The 19,370-nt window shown below is 41.5% G+C and overlaps 1 protein-coding gene and 1 long non-coding RNA gene across 2 annotated transcripts in view; one reads left to right on the top strand and one right to left on the bottom strand.

Moving 5' to 3' along the window:
- The window catches only part of edil3a (EGF-like repeats and discoidin I-like domains 3a), a 467,410-nt gene that overhangs the window by 228,097 nt on the left and 219,943 nt on the right, over positions 1 to 19,370 (bottom strand). The gene's annotated exons all lie outside the window — the stretch shown is intronic.
- Positions 6,421 to 8,180, top strand: LOC311241970. The gene is made up of 3 exons (XR_014620589.1): positions 6,421 to 6,644; positions 7,640 to 7,777; positions 7,872 to 8,180. It is a non-coding gene; the product is annotated as an uncharacterized lncRNA (long non-coding RNA).

Raw genomic sequence — 19,370 nt, 5'->3', positions numbered from 1 at the left:
AAGGCCTCGCTAGAGTAGGTTTTGAGGTCTCTAGATGTGACTGTTTTGTGGCAGCCAGCCTTTTGTTTTAGTTTTTTGCGGGTACAGAATATCATATAATGATCACTTAACCCGCATGCTATAACCCCTTTCTTGGAGATCTTGGACTTGTCGGAGGTCAGAATGAGGTCAATGGTAGTCTGAGTTGATTCACATACACGTGTGGGTTGGGTGATTAGCTGGCTGAGGCCGTGCAGATCACAAAACCTACTGAATGACTTGAAGACGGGTGCATCTTTTCGTTGCATATCCGTGTTCCAGTCTCCAATAAGAATTTTGTCTACATCCTCAACTCCAGCTAAACACCCATCCAGTGTATCATAAAAGTCACTATGATCTGGCGGCCTGTAGACTGTGCCAACCAGTAGGGATTTCGCCCTTTCGAATAGGATTTCCACCCATACAGTTTCAATTGATTTATGATTCAGGTCATTTCTGTTGATGAATTTGGTGTCCTTGTGTATGTACATACAGACACCACCTCCATGTTTGTTCCTATCATTCCTAATTATTGAGTAGTTCTCAATCTCTATCTCTGGATCTTTTACAGAATCGTCAAGCTTAGTTTCTGAGAAGCACAGTATGTTTGCCTTACCATTTATGAATAATTGTTTGATTTCATCCAATTTGTTTTTTAAGCTGTTAATGTTAATGTGAAAAATGTTCAGTCCATTGGCGTTGGTTATTTCATTGATGTTGGCAGGTTCGAAGTATTGTTCGTTTGTGATCTGTTCCTCTGTGTGGGGCTGGGGGGCTTTGTTGTTGAGGGTGGGAAGGGGGGAGGGGGGGGTCGGGTCCTGCGCCGTGCTGGAACAACAAAGGACTCGTTCCTGGATGTTTCCGTTGGTAGCTCTGCTAGCTAGCCGGCTATCGGGCGTCGAGATGTTTAAATCCCGCGTCGAGTTGGTCGTCATGGTTTCGACCCTCGGTTCACCTCCTCTCGTCTCTGCCTCACGTGTGCTCTGCTGCGGCGTCATTGGGGAACAGTTGCCGTCCGCGCAGTGGATGTTGCCACGGGTCGAGTTGTTGATGTTGCTGTTGGTCGCGATGGAAACCACCTTCGCTTCTTGCGCTGCCAGACCAAGTCTTCTCGCCTGAGTTCTGGTCAAGACCGGGCCTGGGTTTAAATGAATGTCTCCCGAAAGTAGTAGAACCAGGATGATCATGGTCCTACGGTCCAATCTGCCATTCGGGGGTAAGTTCTTACGTGCCGGGCTCGCTGTTAGTAGCGTGTGTATAGCCGCCGTTCCGACGTGTAGATGTTTCTTTTCAGAGCCATTGAGAAGGTAGAAGTCACTGTGGGTCTCGTTAAATCCGTTTTCACTTCTCTCCACTTCTGTTAGATGTTGCTTCATTGATGAATTGAGGTATAAATCCGTAATCCATATTATGAGTGTCGGAGGAAGCAGGTGGTAGCCTCCACTCTCCCAGACCGACTGTGGGGGGTAAGTGCGCAGCGACCAGGAAGGGGATTGGGAATTGACATAACGACTAACATTGGGATGGGAGAAAATCGGAGGAAAATGGAGGGGGGAAAAGATCAAGAATAATAAAAAAAAAAAAAAAACCTGATAGATAGATAGATAGTTAGATACTGGCTGCCCAGGCGTACGCATATAACGCATATTTACAACATCTCCTCTCCTCCCCTCTCTCCTGTGACAGATCCGGTATTTCCGAACCTGGTATTTCCGAACCTAGGTTCGGAAATACTGGATCGGTCACCTGTCATCTCTCTCTGAAAGGACAGAGCATAGGATCAGCGGCATATACATATCAGTATACTGCGCGATTGGTTCTTGACAAGCGTCGTCAAGTCGTTTAGTATTGACAAAGCCTACTTTGCTGGATCGATTTATTTTGCACTATACAGTACGCGGTATACGTATAAGTACAAGTATAAGTCTTTATTTGTATAAGCAACTCCAAGCTTCCAGACCCCACTGTAAAGCTGTGTTAAACCCATATTGTACGCTGGGTATCTTTGAAATTCATATATGATATTTGACCCACCCCCCCGATCACGCTTGGTAGTTATTTTTTAAACTGGTCGCGGCACACCTGAGAGTGACTGCGGTCACTAGAGCCCCAGGCTTGCACACCGCAGTCACGAAAGGGGCTATCCTATCCCCTGCTACATGTCTACCCTTTAGGCCAGAACACGGGTTTTCTCAGTCATTTTCCCCTCTGACTTGTCAGTGTTGGATGTTTGGGCTGGTGTGTTTTTACACACAAGAAACAGCTCTGTCTCCTTGTTAATCCTTTTTGGGAGCCTGAGTGTTCCTCCCTCTGTTTAGTTTTATTTTGGGCCAACAGGGAGTGTACTGATCAGGGCTACATGCTAGCTTCACTCTATTGTCCAATAGGCAAAGCAAGATATGCAGCCGGTATTATTAGCAGTTATGAATTACAGTTTAACCCTAGTATAACCCTAGTTATATTATACTGGTGTAGCCTCTTGCTTTTACTCCCTGGTGTCCTTAGTTGTCTTTTCTCGTGAAAGAAGCTATGGAAGGGATATTACCGGCAAGCAACCACACCTGTTTATATACTAGCAGTGTGTGCTCGGACCTGGTCAGTGATGAGTGCTTTGAGAGAGGGCCCATAGGCACATGGAGCAGTCAAATAGGCAAAGCAAGATGCTACACCAGTATTAATATAACTATAATTCAAAACATTTGGTCTTCATTTAACCATTTCACTACCACACTACAGAAGATGAACCTGTCACTACCACACTACAGACGGTTAAGTGTGGTAGTGAAAGGGTTAACATCATGTAGCGTGGTAGTGAAAGGGTTAACAGTCTGTATTGTCGCAGTGAAAGGGCCTTTGGTAGTGTGGTAGTGAAAGGGTTAAATAGACATCGACCATGCATCAACCATTTCATCCAGAATACTCTGTTGTACAATTACATACACTTTGTTGTTATATACTGTATGTTGGTGATATCTGTAGAGTACTTTATGCTACAGCATAGCTGTATGAAAATTCCTTCATAAGTCAATAAATTGAAGAATGTAGTATTTGCAAACTCCTTTAACTGTCTTGTAATATTACCGTTCCTTGTAACTAACTCCAGCGACGACTTCCAAAATCACCATTCGCCATTTTCCATTTCAGCCCTCAACAGACACCTAAAACTATAGATCGCTCACTTTGTGCTCCGTGCTCTCCTCCTGATCCCTGCAATGCGTGACTCATTCAGACGCTAATGAGAACAATGAATAAATAGTGCTCTGTGGCAGGGCGTGACACCGGCGGCGAGCGTGGAATTGGCTGTGCTGTGTCCAGTGACAGGGAAACATGAGGGGAGGGGTCAGTGCTGCACTGACCCCCACTGAGACGACACCTGCTACATCACAGGAAACGTACAGCCTCCAACTTTTCACCTGCTACCGGGGCTGTGTTAGAACTCACACCAAGAAGAATTATGGAGGAATTACGGTGCATGAATCACTTAGCGAGACTTAGCGAGAGACGTGCCACAGCCAGATTGGCTATTCAAAGTCCCCTGCTCCTGTCCGTGTATACAGGATTGTAATTGCTTAATTATGTATGTGTCTCTTCAAATGAGAGATTAGAGAAGTGACGCAAAGCTTAATGTATAATCTCACCATATCAGAAAGACTGATAAAGAGCACAATGAGCTGACCCTCAGTTAAAAGAAATGTCTGCTAATAGCGTGTAGTCCAATCACATTTGTAAACGCCCCAAACTGAATTAGCAGAATGGAAAGGTAATCTCCCTGCAGCAATGCCCTCACACAGGGCCGGCCCTGCTACATTTGGTGCGCTAGGTGAGATTGCAGACTGGTGTCCCCTGGTGCCCCCCCCCCCCACCGTACAATATAATGAAAACCAGGAAAAGGAATTTTCATTGGACTCACACGTGACTCACATGTGTCTTTATAATTCAATATGTAGAAATAGGATAAATGTCATTCAAGAAAAAAATATGTATATATATATATACGTATATATATAATGTAAATCTTTTTTTTTCTTCTTCCAACAAAATTCTTTATTGGACATTTTGATTAATTATATCAAGCGGAGAACTGAGAAATTCTACTTCCTCTTGAGTAACAGACAAATTAATGACGGGCGCTCCTCTATTAACACTTTGATTGCCAGCAGGGGGCGCGCGATTTAGCGCTTGAGTGCCAACGCTCTATTCAATGAGAGGGCGAGCACATTTGCAAACACATACACTATATCTTAAATTATGACCATGTGTAGGCCTGCCGCGATAAGCAATAAATCGATTAATCGGCACGATAATTAAAATGAATGCAATGATTTTGACGGGCGCGATTAATTGCTATTTGCGAGTTTGTTTTAATGAGGCGGAACCAGTACCCCTTGTCAGTCACTCCGTGTGGGGAGGCGGGCCGCTGGCGTTACTAGAGCACAGCACGGGAGCTGCTGTGAGCACATAGCTTAACTACATTTCTCAATAGTGTTGCTCCTTTTAACCAAGTAGCGTTCTTGTGGCTTTTCTAGCATGCAAACGGATTATTTTAATGAACTGGAAAGAACGCAAACCGAACTGCTTCAGTATGGAGAACTGGCGCAAGGACTTCATGGACTTGCTATCGATGGAACAGGCTGCTCTGTCTCTTCAAGAGAGTGATAGGCCCGATGGCCTTCAAGGTCCCCTGAACTTTATTAGATCACTATCTGGAATAAGTTTGTCTACTGAACCTTTGTAATGCTCTGCAACCCCCCCCCCCCCTCTCCCCTTGTTGTTATTGTTATTATTATCATTTCTTGTCTTGTTTTGTCGTGTATGTATTGTCTTGTTTGAGAAAAATAAAAAACTTTAAATATCAAAACCAAGTAGCGTTCTTTGTAGTGTAGCTATTTTTAGACCCAAGTAGTCACTCGCTACTGCCCGGAGAAACTGAACTGCTAAATAAAGATTAAAGATCTAGCGTTGACGCTATTCAATGCTATCAACATTAGCTAAATAGCTAACAAACTAAATACAATGTATAGCATAGCTACAACACACAATAACGTTAATACAATTACATGCATCATAGTTTACAATGAACGGGTGGGGCTAGTCAAAGGACTGGACACGGGGACAGATTAAACATGAATTAATTTATTATAACAGGTAGTTTCGAGTCGTGCCTACGCACCACAGGGCTATTCTATTATATACGGCGTTGACGCTTCCTCCTCATCGTTGATTGCCTGTAGTAGCTGCATCTAACGTTAGTAGCTAACGTTAAAACTAACCTAAAGTTAGTTGTTCACCAACAATCTCAACATTTGTTTTATCAGAGAGAAAGCCCTTTTTGTCGTAAGTCCGTTGGAGAATGAGACCCATTTGTTTGCAGGTCTGAATCTCTGCTCTATCACACAAGAGTAGGCTGTGCAATGCCAGTAAGCTCTCACAGTAAGCAAAAAGTTTACCTACAATGGGTCTCATTCCCGAAAAAATTTCAAAGATATATTCTGGAAGACTTATCTTGGAACCACTGAGACATAATCAATGACAAGTTCACTCTGAGTCCTGAACGTGCTGGTAATATGTCTTAAGTGGCTGAAAAGGTCGCACAAATTATATGATCTGATATCTGCTTGAATAATGGCATTCTGTCTTAAACTCGAAAGCACGTTCCCGTTCAGATCATTTGCATACAAAACAACGCCTCCAGAGGTCCTTATAAGGCAACTAGTGACGCAGCTGTGTGCAAATGGAATGGCGGAAGTGCTTTGTGAGTCTTGTGAGCCGTGTGATTACGAAACCTAGCGTCAGTCAGTGCCAATCAGAGAGCGTCTCCGATAAATGCGGCTAGGTTTCGTAATCACGCTTGTGCGCCATCAAAACTAGATTAGATTAATGTATTGGCATCATATACAGCTCGCGGTACACCTGCCGCAGCGCGCGCGCACACACACACACACGCGTGCAGGCGCAGTACTGTATATGAATGAATGAATGAAATATAATATATATAGCCTACGGCGGGCGTAATGAATGAACGCAGTATGGCTTATTATTCCATAATTTTTTTTTATCCACTTTTTCTCCCATTTTCTATATTTTCTCCCATCCCAATTTCGTATCATCCAATTCAACCCTCCCCTGTCACGAACGCTGTTTCTTGCCTCCCACAAGCCGGCTGCAATGTGGACTAAGTCATACATACAGTTACAGCATTGCAAATTGAGGTCCCTCCTACCGCCGTTTCAACGCCCTCTGCCGCCCGTTAACGGCTCTTGTCAAATGGTTTTATTAGGGTGGGTGCGGTTTCTGTTTTGTGCCGCCAGGAGGCGCAAAGTCAAAGTCAAGTTGGAATTATATCCTTCCTTCGAGACAACCGAACTTGCTATGCCTCCTAAATGTGAATCGGAAATACAAAAATACCGGCTACAGCAAAGACCTATGGCTATTCCAAATGGCACGTAAACCCCATTGTTTTAGTGGTTTGTCCACTAATGTCCATTATTGAGGACCAAGTACGTGCCCTTAATCGGCAGCGTGTGCCGGGAACAGTGCAGGAGTTGACGACCAAATCGACCAGGGTAAATACTGGCTGGTGTTCGGGTCACCGGAGACGCTGTGGGGAATGAACGTTGGATTAAGTGGTAAGTTAAATGATCTGATCTTCACTGTTTTATCTGCCGCTTACGTGACGTGACAGGGGCTACTGTTTCATATGATCTAACGAGTGGTGGTCACTGCTGTTTTCAAGTCCAATTGATCGCCAAATGCGAGGGGAGCACACAAACAAGAACAACTCCGTTATAATCCCATACAAAGAGCAAATTGACTGGCTTAATGCACAAAGAAAACAACACATTTCGAGTAGTCTTCCCTTGTACACATACTGTAAACAGTACTGTATATTCTCGAAGTCAACTTCCTTTGACTGGGTAGAGCAGACGGGAGAGTCGACCAAAGCAGACCCTGGTCCCCCAAGTCAAATTCTACGTATGTCTGCTCTACCCATTTCATAACAGGTGAGAATAAGGAACACATATTTATATAGTAAATTAAGTTGTATTGGCTGTGAGGCTGTAAACAGCAGATGTTAGCTGCTAGCTGATTGATTGATTAGCTAGCAGTCTCTGCTAGCTACTTCCCCATAATAGTCCATTCTCAGTGTAGCCTACATGCCTTTTTCATTTTTATATGTTACTAGTATACTATTTATCAATCACATTCAGTGTTGTTGTCCTTGCTCTAAGGACTTGTTATTGAATAGTCGTATTGCTTGTAATATACATGTCATATGTATATACTCTCTGTCAGGATCTATGGGGTAACAGTACTGTATATTTGCATATCATATTATGTCACAAATGTAACAGTACTATATACCTGTATGTCATGTATGTCCCTATGCCATAAATGTCATGATGTCATGTATGTTGAGTATGTCACAAATGTCACTATGAATTGAAAATGGGGGACCCTGATGTAAACAAGACGAAAGTCTCTCTGGTCTGCATTCCCTTAACAATTGTGTGTATTGAGCCGTACTGTATTGTATCCATTCTGCAATCTGTTAATAACGTTTTCATTCATTCATTCATTCATTCATTCATTCATTCATTCATTCATTCATTCATTCATTCAGGTGCAAAGGTCAATGACCAAACACACCCAGACTACATTCCATCTGTATTCCCTTCAACATCACAGTCTACACCATCTACGTCAACGAACATCAGTCGCCATGAGCGGCGTGCAAAAAGGAACTCCTCTTCATACCATCGTAAGTGATATCATCTAGTTTTCAGTTATGTGCCAAAATCAATGGGTTCCTAAATTGCAGTTTCTTATTAGTATGGTTTTTATTTCATTTAAAGTGACTCCCCACAAGAGGACTAAACGTTGCAGCCAAGACATCCAAGTTGAGGCAGCAGCCCAAGTTGAGGAAGCAGCCACACCTCCCATCACTGAGCAGTCTCTGTTTGACGAGATGCAGTCTCTCAGAGAGGAGAGGGATGCAGCCAAGGAGGATGGTGACCAACAGAGAACCAAGGTCGAGTCAAGCTCCTTGACCGCTTCATCTGTGGACATCAATTGGCAGGCCTACAATTTCAACATGCACAACAATGCATGTAAAAAATGCTTATTTTTTTTATATACAAAAATACAAAAGTGCTATTTCAAGTTTCAACATGCACAACATGTACTTGAGGTAACAGCAGTCGCATCTTTTCACCTGCGCAGCTCGATCTCTCAGTGGCGAGGAGTAACGCGTGGGAGGCTCACGCTGCCCCCGACACTTCCTGATTCTACTGCGCAGGTGCACCAACCGACCTGTAGGAGTCGCTGTCCACAACGCCCGATCCCCACCCATCAGTTTCCCACCCCCTAATACGGCCAATGTGTATTAGTATGAACGACCAGCTAAACTGAAAGCAATGTGGAGCGCTGGGCTCGAACAGGCAAGCCCAGCGTCTCCGTCATTCGTGGCGAGCGCCTTGCACACTACGCCACGTAGCCGCCCAGTTATTATTCCATAATTAAGCCTATAGGCTACTGTTCATTCGTAGGCGCACACAAGACTTGTTATGGAATATTAATAATGCAGTCTATTTCCACCGATTAGCTTTAGTTCTTATTTATTTATCCACTGTCATTTCAGTGTTGGTGTATAGGCTATATAGTGTATTTCAATATAAGTTTAATTGATTAATGATATATTCGAAGGAATGCAGGTTTATAGCTATATCAACCCCATCCAATGTACAGTAAATGACCAAGTATGGTTTTGTCAATATTCCAATGTACAGTTTTGCTTGTACAGTGTAAGTCTATCCCCCACCCACCCCTCCTACCCAACAGTTTCTACGTCAAATGTACTCTCTTTTCTGGACTCTTTTTGTATCACAAACAGTACTGTATTTGCAAATCTGGTATGTCATAAATGTATAGATGTAGCAGTACTGTCTATCTGTGTCGTGTGTGTCATATATGTTATGATGACTTGAAAATGGGGGACCCTGATGTAAACAAGATGCAATTCTTTCTCTGGTCTGCATCCCCTTAACAATTGTGTGTATTGAGCTGTACTGTATTGTACCCATTCTGCAATCTGTTAATAAAGTTTTCAATCAATCAATCAATCAATCAATCAATCAAACAAAGGGCTGTCCCATTGTATACCAATCAATGGGATACATTGCATGTTGACCTGCATTCTTTCAAATGTATATAATTAATCATTAAAACAGATGTGTAACAAATACGTTTATACAAATTCCACAGAAGGCATTAAATAATTATTATTTTCAATCATTTCACAATAATTGCATAATTGTGTTTGAATATCTGAGTAATTAAAGTAATTATACATTTGTCCAAAATAGCTGGTTCAGATATCTGGTTAAGCAGCTGCCCTGTGATCAGATGAATCCATATTATTTATTTTTCCGACATCAAATGCGTAATTTCTTATGTACAAATATTGTCATATTTATTTTAATTATGATTAAGTAATTAATTCCAAGGAGGCCTGTAGCGTTGACGTGAAGGAATCACTATGAGACCAACCCATAACCCTAACTGATTCATTCAAGTTCCTCGGCACCCACATCAGCAATAAACTCAAATGGGACATTAACACCACTGCCATCATCAAAAAGGCCCAGCAGCGCCTGTACTTACTCAGACAACTGAGGAAGTACAGAGTCCAACAACACCTGCTGGTCCAATTTTACACTGCCATAATTCAAAGTATCCTCACCTCATCCATCACAGTCTGGTACGGTTCCACTGACAAACACACCAAACACAAACTCCAACGCATCATCAAGACAACCTCCAAAATAATTGGCTGTCCCCTCCCCTCTCTGGACTCCATCTACACCTCACGCACAGTCACCCGCTCTGTTAAAATAGTCAACGACCCCTCTCACCCAGCACACCACTTATCACAAACAGTTTTTTCCCCACAGCAGTCCGAACACTGAACACCCTGGCCCGGCCCCCTTTGCACAGACGGGCAAGCATCTGTCACTGACTGACACTGTTACCGTGACTGTCCTATATGTATTTATGTATATATGTTTTGGACGTTTTTGATGTTTGATGTCTGTTTCATGTTTGATGTAACCAGTGCTCAACATCTGTACCGAAAACAATTACCACCAACCATCGTTGTGTGGCATTAAAGTATCTTGTATCTTGTTGAGAACACAGTCTGTCAAGTTATAATGAAATTTTTAATTAGTCAATCAATCATGAGATTTGATCGTGGCTGAGAGCAGATTTAAGACTGCTCCTCAGCACTCTTAAATCTCAGCCACAATCAAATCTGATCTCAGGAACATTTGGGGACTCCCACTCCCAGCCCTAATATGTCTTAAATGGGCCGAAATCTGGCTAAGACGAAATGTTTTGTCGTAACTTCGTTCGGGAATGAGACCCATTGTCCTTTTACGCACAACACTTGAAAACGAAGTACCGGTATTATAAACATAAGTCCTTCTCACTGAGTTCTTGAGAGTAAACCAGTGTGAGCAGGGGAGCACTCATCCACACTCTGATTGGAAGACGGTGAGTGAGAGAGAGCAAGAGAGAGAACGAGAGGGAGAGAGAGAGTGAAAGAGAAAGCGAGCAAGAGAAAGAGAGAACATTTTTTGTTTTGTTTTTTGTTATGCAATAATAAAGAGTAATTTTTGGGTAAAAATTACTAGACCATCGTGAGTTCGAGTCCCTGTGATCATAAATCACAAAAGCTAAAGTTAAAAAGATGTGTATCAGTGATAGTCAAGCCGCGAAAATAGAAGCCTATTAAGATGTTAGATCCTAATAATAACTATGATTTAATGTTCTATGCCTTACCTTGACTTTGTCTATTTTGCTACCATCTATTTTATGCTTTTATGTCTGGCACTTTATACATTGCTATTGATGTGCAAATGTCTTTTCTTTTTCTTCTTTTAAATTGTTTACTGCTGTGAAGCACTTTGAGCCACAATTCGTGTATGAAAGGTGCTATACAAATAGAGTTTATTATTATTATTATCATTAAAGAGAGAGAAAGAGAGAGAGTGTGTGAGAGAGAGCCTGGTGATGGAGATGGCCTTGCACAAGCAACGGAAATGACAGCTGAGGGAAAGAAGATGTTTCTGAGTCTGCTTGACTTGAGTCAAGTCCTTGTCCCACCAGTCCTTGTCCCACAATGGTGGAATGAACCCATGGCAGTTAGGACAGCCGAAACCCGTCCAATCTTTCGCCGTCGACTAAAGACGCACTTCTTCAACCATTATCTGAAATAATATATATATATATATTTTTTGTATTCAAATCTAACCCTAACTAACCTTATGCACTTGTCCTAATAAACTAACCTACAGTACACTGTTGCACTCAACACTTTGAGGAACATTGTTACTCAGCTGATAGAGTTGTGCCCTTCCTGATGACTTGTCGTACAGAACTTGTAAGTCGCTTTGGATAAAAGTGTCAGCTAAATTACTAATTGTAAATTGTATGTAAATGGAGCGGACTTGAAGTACATAGTAATACTGAGTATATAGTACATAATTGTAATAGTATAATAGGAATAATGCAGGGAGAGCTGCTTTCCTTGGTCTACATGTTTGCCACACCCCCTACACTTAAGTACCGCCTACCATGTAGGCTACTAGTCAAATGTTCCCTGGTGGAGACATGTCTAGTCAGCATATGTCCCATACAGTATATACTGTGCCTTTCTCTTCTTCTCTCTCTCTCCCTCTATCTGGTGCAGCACTCCTTTTCTCTCCTCATGAACTCTAGGTTGTGCACAATGGATGAAGAAGCAAGACACATTGGAATCATCCTCTGTCTCAACAGGCTACAGGAAAAAAGACACTGAGCAAATAAAAAAAGGTGGCAAGAGATGATCCTTTTGACCCTCCCATCTAGACGATGATTGGTGGTTTAACCTCTGGGGTCGATGACTGACAGGGATACGGTGGGTGTCCGGTTGTTTACCACTGCTGCCTAATTAACCCTTGACCTGGGCGGAAGCATATGTGTTACTTTCCAGGTAGTAATAGTCCTACTTTTCAGGGGTCACAGTCAACTCAAGGGCGGGCTGCAGCTGAAATGCGTGGTACGATGTATATTATGCCTGTCTGTCCCTGCAGGTTTCCTACTTGAATTCGAGAAAAGATGGGAATCCTCTGGAGGCTCGAAGCACATTAGTGTGGGTGGGGTGTGGGGGCGGGGGGTGGGGGGCATGAAAAGCGGACACCACCACAACTGTGGGATGTTGAGCTGAGTAGATAGAAATGTATATCATTAGCTTATCAGCTGCTTGACAGAGCATTTCATGGATAGCAGTCATAATTTATAGGAATTCCAGGTCCTGTGGATAATAATCACACACACACATTCCGGATGTGTCACAGAGCGGTGATATCTTATCTAACTTGGAGACATGTATGCATAAATACTCCACACATACAGTACTTGTGTTATTATTCAGTGTCCCAGATACATATCTAACAGTACAACATGTAACATGACCCTGTGTTGTCCACGGCAAACTTAGACTAGCATTACAAAACAACAAACATAATGAGGACAACTGCATAAGTAATCTCATAGACAAGCATTTAGTGTGTTTACATAGTAATATAAACTAATACTATGGGCAATATACTGATATTTATAATGTATCATCTATAGTCATCATAGTGTTATAAATAAATACATATTACATATTTCATTATATTACATGTACATATTGTGAATGATGACACACAAATGTGTCCTTTTTCCAAAAATGTATTTGAAATTAAATCGAAAATGGCAGTTCCATTTTGATATTGTATCAGACTTGCCATTGCACTGCAGTCCAAGATGATAAATTGTAATGCGATTTCCCATACCTATTTAAAGAAGAGTGATATACAGTATATCGTCATTGACAATAGTCACTCTGAATATTGTGATTTATATCACATTCCATATCACTCAGCCCCAATATATTATACTGTGCATAACTCTAGGCCCAGGCAGTGATAGAGTTGTAATTCTAGAAACAATGCACAAGGAACAATTTATGCATCCCAGGAGCTGTCCTCCAGTCCCTCTATGGCTACTAGCTCTCATCTGTTCTGTAGCTCAATCATCTCTATTTTAATAATTTATTTTGTGAATATTTCTATTTTTATTTTGGCAGTTTTGATGTAACAATATAACACAGCACCCACCCAAAAGAGGCACAGATAAAAGTGCCATCTGTCCGTGTCTCTCCGGGAAAGAGAGGGCACCTCAGTGGCTCGCGATTCGAGGCTAAAGGCTTCCCCCCCCCCCCCCCCCCCCCCCCCCCCCCCCCCCCCCCCCCCCCCCCCCCCCCCCCCCCCCCCCCCCCCCCCCCCTTCACTTTTTTTGTTTTTTTACCAAGAACCCAAATTCATGGTTTGATCAAATCTAACACTCCCATCTCATATCACATCGTATCATGTGATCTCATCGCCTCTCATCACAACTCATCACATCAAATATCACACTCCCATCTCATATCACATCGTATCATGTGATCTCATCACCTCTCATCACAACGTGTCACATCAAACCTCACACTCCCACCTCATCTAACATAAAAGCAATGTGTAGCAATTCAAGGTAGAAAATCTGATTTATTAGTTCAACAAAGAGGTGTGCCGCAGGGCTCAACTCTTGGTCCACTTCTTTTTTCTATTTTTATAAACGACCTCCCTTCAATTATTTCTGAATGTTGTATTCAGCTCTATGCTGATGACACAGTCATTTACACCTCCAAATCCACTCTATCACACATTGAATTAGCTCTGCAATCTGATTTTAATTCCTTGCAACATTGGTTAGCTGCTAACAAATTACTACTCAACAAAAGCAAATCATATACAATGATCTTTGGTACTCCCCAGTGCATCAAATCTAAAGCCAAATCTTGTGTATGTGCTATTCATAGTTTAAATGGTACACCTTTACAAAGAGTTGAACACACAAAATACTTGGGTGTTTGGCTCGACTCTGAATTATCATTTAAGTGTCACATTGATCATATTGTAAGAAAAATTTATCTTAGTGTGGGTATTCTCTACCACTCCAGAAACTGTTTAACTCTTTCTGTTAGAAAAAAGCTTGTAATTCAACTTATTTTGCCACTTATGGATTATGCAGATATTGTCTACCAGGTTGCATCCAAAACAAATCTCATTCCTCTCAATACATCTTACAATAAATTATGCAGATTTGCTCTTGGATGCCCTTTTACAACTCATCACTGTCTAATGTATGAAACACTGAATTTGCCCTCTCCCACTGTAAGAAGACAGCGCCACTGGTTACAATTTATTTTCAAATGTATTCATCTTAATTATCCACAATATCTAAAACAATACTTGACTCCATATTATTCCAATTATTATTTAAGGCATTCTAGCCAACTCTATTTTTGCATACATACACTTTCAACACTCTCAAAAGCAACAGCCAAGAAAGCCTTTTTGTTCAAAGCCCCTTCTGATTGGAATAACTTACCTGCAAATACTCGTTCCATCTCATCTTTTTATTTATTTAAAAATGCGCTGTCTTCTTACTTCCATAGTACATGTACATGTTTTTAGTTTATCATTTTTATCATTTTTAGTTATCATTTTTAGTTTTATCATTTATATATTACATACTATCATGACTTTCATTACTTATCTCGTACGAAGTAACGATCCATTCCTATCCTTGCTGTATTTTTGTTTTGTTTTGTTTGTCCTGTTTATTTTGTGATCTTGTATGTTGGTTTACTTATCTTGTAATTTCATTTCTCAGTTGATTTTGTTGTTGTAGACTGTTTTGATGTCCAATGTTTTTTTGTGTGTTTTTTTTCTTTTTCTGAAAATGTACATACGCTGTATTGTGTTAGGATCCCCTCGAAAACGAGATGCTACATCTCAAGGGGTTATTCCGAATAAAAATAATTTCAATATATCTAACATAATCCAAACTAATCTCACCTCATCTCAATTCATCTCATCTCAAATAATCAAACCCAATCTAATCTAATCTAATCTCATCACCAGCACGTCTCCTCAATTTGTCTTTGCCTCGTCGCTGCTCGGTTGAGTTTGAGGAGTCAGTGCCTACTAGTCTAAAAATACAGTGTGTTTTGAGTTAATAAATATAGACACATCAAGGAGGTGTTGACGTGCCCCCCAGAGTTGCCGTTTCCCACGTCTACAGGCGATCAGCCTTGAGTGTTGTCTGTTGACAGGTTTCGTCGAGGTGAAATGTGTCTTGCCCGTCCCCCTGAGAGACACAAGGCCGAGACAAAGCCTGTCTCTGCGAGTCACATCAGAGATGGGCAATAGAGTGCCTGTCTCCACTGTCGATGTCAACCATGTCAGCCGGTGTTTGTCTTACCAAGGTCCGATACAGGGAAATAGTCTTTCTTGGGCAGATAAAAGTCACAATGAAATGAGAGAAAACCAGTCACTTTCCTTATAATTGTTCTATCCTTGAGATGTCTTGTTTGGCTGTCTCATAATCCTTGGTCATATTCAGTCATAATGATAAACAGATCTCTTAAGCTCTGCATCGTGGGTATTTCCACTGAATGATTCCATAGAGGAATTTATTTAAACCCCATCCCATACACGGGTCTTTGGTTGGCAGTTTTCACATTACCGTGTATTGTGTGTGGCGCGTATACATGTCAAGCTGAGAGGAACATGATGATACACTTAGCGGTGAGTGAAGGATTAAGAGTGTATTACGAGGACATGCTTTTTGAAGTGGGATTAGACGACTGGGAGGCCATTCACAGAAAACACTGTGAAAAGCAGCCGTCTATGCACAAGCGGCGTGATCTGAGGTATGTGAAGAGCACTTGACTCAGTGGCAGAATTGAGCCCCGTGAGCGTCATTTTAAGCACATAGCGGGAGCCTCCGCAGCTGGAGTGTGAGCGGAATACTGATCTACTTCAGGACAAGAGACACCGATCCCCGACCACTTTCGCATCGCCAATGTGCACTTACTGGGACCGTCGAGAGACACAGACGCAGTAGGAGGAGGACGTAAGGACCCAAGTGCAGAGGAGCAGCGTTGTAGTACTCGAGACCACATTTTGACTTTATTTTTACTCGGATCTAAATTGTATTTCAAGACCAAGTGACACACCTGCCTGGGCTTTATTTCAACAACCTTTTTTCCCTTTTTTTACTGTTCAGTTGCAAGTTGCAACCAATAACTAGAACCCATCCTAGTTTACTACAATGGCACATCTGAGTGAGAGAATATACAGTACATTAGACTAGAGAGAAAGCGAGAGCGAGACTATGTTACTCCCTAATCCTACACCTTGTTCACGTCTGCACACTGAAAGCCCACTTTATAGATAGATAGATAGATAGATAGATAGATAGATAGATAGATAGATAGATAGATAGATAGATAGATAGATAGATAGATAGATAGATAGATAGATAGATAGATAGATAGATAGATAGATAGATAGATATATAGATAGATAGATAGATAGATAGATAGATAGATAGATAGATAGATAGATAGATAGATAGATAGATAAATAGATAAATAGATAGATAGATAGATAGATAGATAGATAGATAGATAGATAGATAGATAGATAGATATATATATAAATAGAGTGAAAGAGAGATACATTACCCTTTGGATTTAAATATATACTGCAATGTTGTGAATTCAAATAAATATTGATACGATTCCTTATGAGCCTTTAAAAAAGATCCCTCCTAGTTTACTGCTTGTTTCAAGTGTGCATCTGGATGAGTGAGTATACATCAAAGTGAAAGAGAGAGAGCGAGACATTACAGCTTGTTCAAGTTCACACACTGAGGACGTACATGTTATGCAGCGAGAGTGAGATAGATATGTTGCCCCTTCTATTGCAATGGGTTCAAATATATACTGCAATTATCTTGGCATTATGAGTCTTGGCATAACGTTTATACATCTTACCGCTTCCTCTCGCTCCCTGTCTATCTCTGTTTGCCGTCATTATGCTGACGTTTTAACTGCGCATGGAGAGAGCAGCGTTATTGTCTCTTTATTGACATAATTAGAGAACAGCGAATATAAACATGCCCTGGGCCCTAGTTTCATCCCGCTTGAAGTTGTGTCTGTGCAGGCTGCTGCCAGAGGAGAAGAGGAGTAACACGTCCAGGATACAGGTGAGTGCCAAACGTCCCCTCTCTTCGCCTGACCTCCACACCCATGTCCCATTGAACAAAGACACAATAGAACAATCTGGTGCAGACCGTTTTAAGTGCAACGTAAAAGTAATGTAAAGAGTAGTGTAATGAGTTACTTTCCCTAGGGAGTAATGTCTAAATGTATATGTGTTACTAAGTAACGAGTAAGTAATGGACTACAACGTGCAACTTATGACGTATAGCATGCCAGTTAGGGTACCTTATGTATACTGCACCTGTGTACACTGTTCACTTTACTTACTCGTAGTATATATATAGTATATATATAGTATAGTATATGCCCATATTAATTGTAACGTATAAGATAACTGGCATACAGTCCCATATCCAGTGTTGGGCAGTAGCGACGCTACAAGTAGCAGAGAAAACCCACTATGGTTGGTTGGTTTAGATATGAGTATGACGACTCACGATTGAGTAAGGTCAGGGGCTTAGGGCAAAACATTACGGGTATGCCAATCAGAGGCAGGATAGGGCGGGTCATGCCGCTCCAAGGCTCCGCAAACCAGGAACGAAAATCAAAACACAGACCACATGAAGTGACCAGTCCGCACAAAATGGCAGAGGCAGATGTATTCAATGTTTCCAGGGCTGATGGCATTGATGAAGATGACGTCCATAACCTGGACGTCAATAACAACAATGCGTCTCCATGGCCGTATCTGGAAAAATGTATGAGTTTAACTGAAAAAACGCCTATGTGTTTAGGTGTTTACTGTGTCAGCCAAAAACAAAGCTTTATACTGCATCAAAAGTAATCAACAAACTATACTATAAAAACGGATCAAACATTGACCAAATGGTCTCTTTCTTTTATTTTGTAGAGGCTGCACCCAGCTAAACTTGCCTTCCTGAATAAGGAACATGAGCATGCGAGAACGAGGAGTGCTCCCCAGAATGAGAAGGAAGATGCTGTTCATTTGAAACAAGGCAGTGTAGCACCGTTTTTCAGGAGGAGTGATACCCCCATGATGACCCAAGCTCGATTTGACAAGTTAATCCTTAACTTCAGGTTATTGTCATTTTGCTACTGTGGTTTGAGTTGAAACAGTAGTTTATCCTGTGCTCCATTCCAATAGAGATAGTATATATTTTGGTGTTTAGTTGAGTATTGTTTCACTGCCTTTTATTTATTACGTTTCCACAGTTTTTTCCTCATACTTTATTAACATTTTGTACATGGTACCGCAAGGTACATTAATACAAGTTCATGTTAAAAGGATGGCACAAAAAGCCAGACAGAGGGATTGTTTCAGTTTTATAATAAACAATCAAACTGAGCATTTTTTTGCCTGCCTATTTGTTTGGTGGAAACGTGATCATGAAGTAAGAAATAAAAAGTAGTGCCGATGTAGCTAGCTATTTTTGCCATGTTCTTGTAGTGTAGCTTGCTACATTTATCTGGGGATAGCTTCCATTGTAGTTGAGCTATATTTAATCAAGAGTAACTAGTAGTGTAGCTTACTACATTTTCCAAGTAGCTTGCACATCACTGCCCATATCTATGTTTACTTGCTCATAATCTTATATTCAGAGTTAATTATATTCTTTACACTGCTTATTTTTAATAACTGCTTTACTATATTTGTATTGCCTATATGTATGTCTTCTACTATTACCGTGCCCGTACCTCCCCTCCCCAATGCTGCTATGACGCCGAATTTCCCCAAGGGGATCAATACAGGAATATCTTATCTTATCTTAATATGTAATAACCTGTTTGAGTAACAACCCCAACACTGCTTATTAACTTGGTCTCGCCCCCTAACTTAGACAGCCTAGCTGACTAACCTAAAACACTGGTAACAACTAACGCCACACAGGAATTAACAAGGCGGACAGGCACAGGGAGGCAGCAAAAGGCTGACAGGACAGGGAGATGATCCGACACAGACTGACTACGGAAAATTACTTAAATACACAAGGGGAAAATAATAAGCAACGAGGGACAGCTGGGCCACACGAGGCACATAACCACATGTGGGGGAGACCCTGGGGACATCTGCTGGACCTGGGAGAGAACACCGGGAGAGAGACAGGAGGGAGAGAGGAACAGGCACTGGAAGTCACAACCATGACAGAGGAGGAGGAAGAGGAGGTGGATGATGAGGAGGGATGGAGGACAA

Source organism: Notolepis coatsorum (assembly GCF_963971535.1).
Source record: "Notolepis coatsorum genome assembly, chromosome: 1".
Lineage (NCBI taxonomy): Eukaryota > Metazoa > Chordata > Actinopteri > Aulopiformes > Paralepididae > Notolepis > Notolepis coatsorum.
Note: the sequence above shows the minus strand (reverse complement) of the source record. Positions and strands in the feature narration are given on the sequence as shown.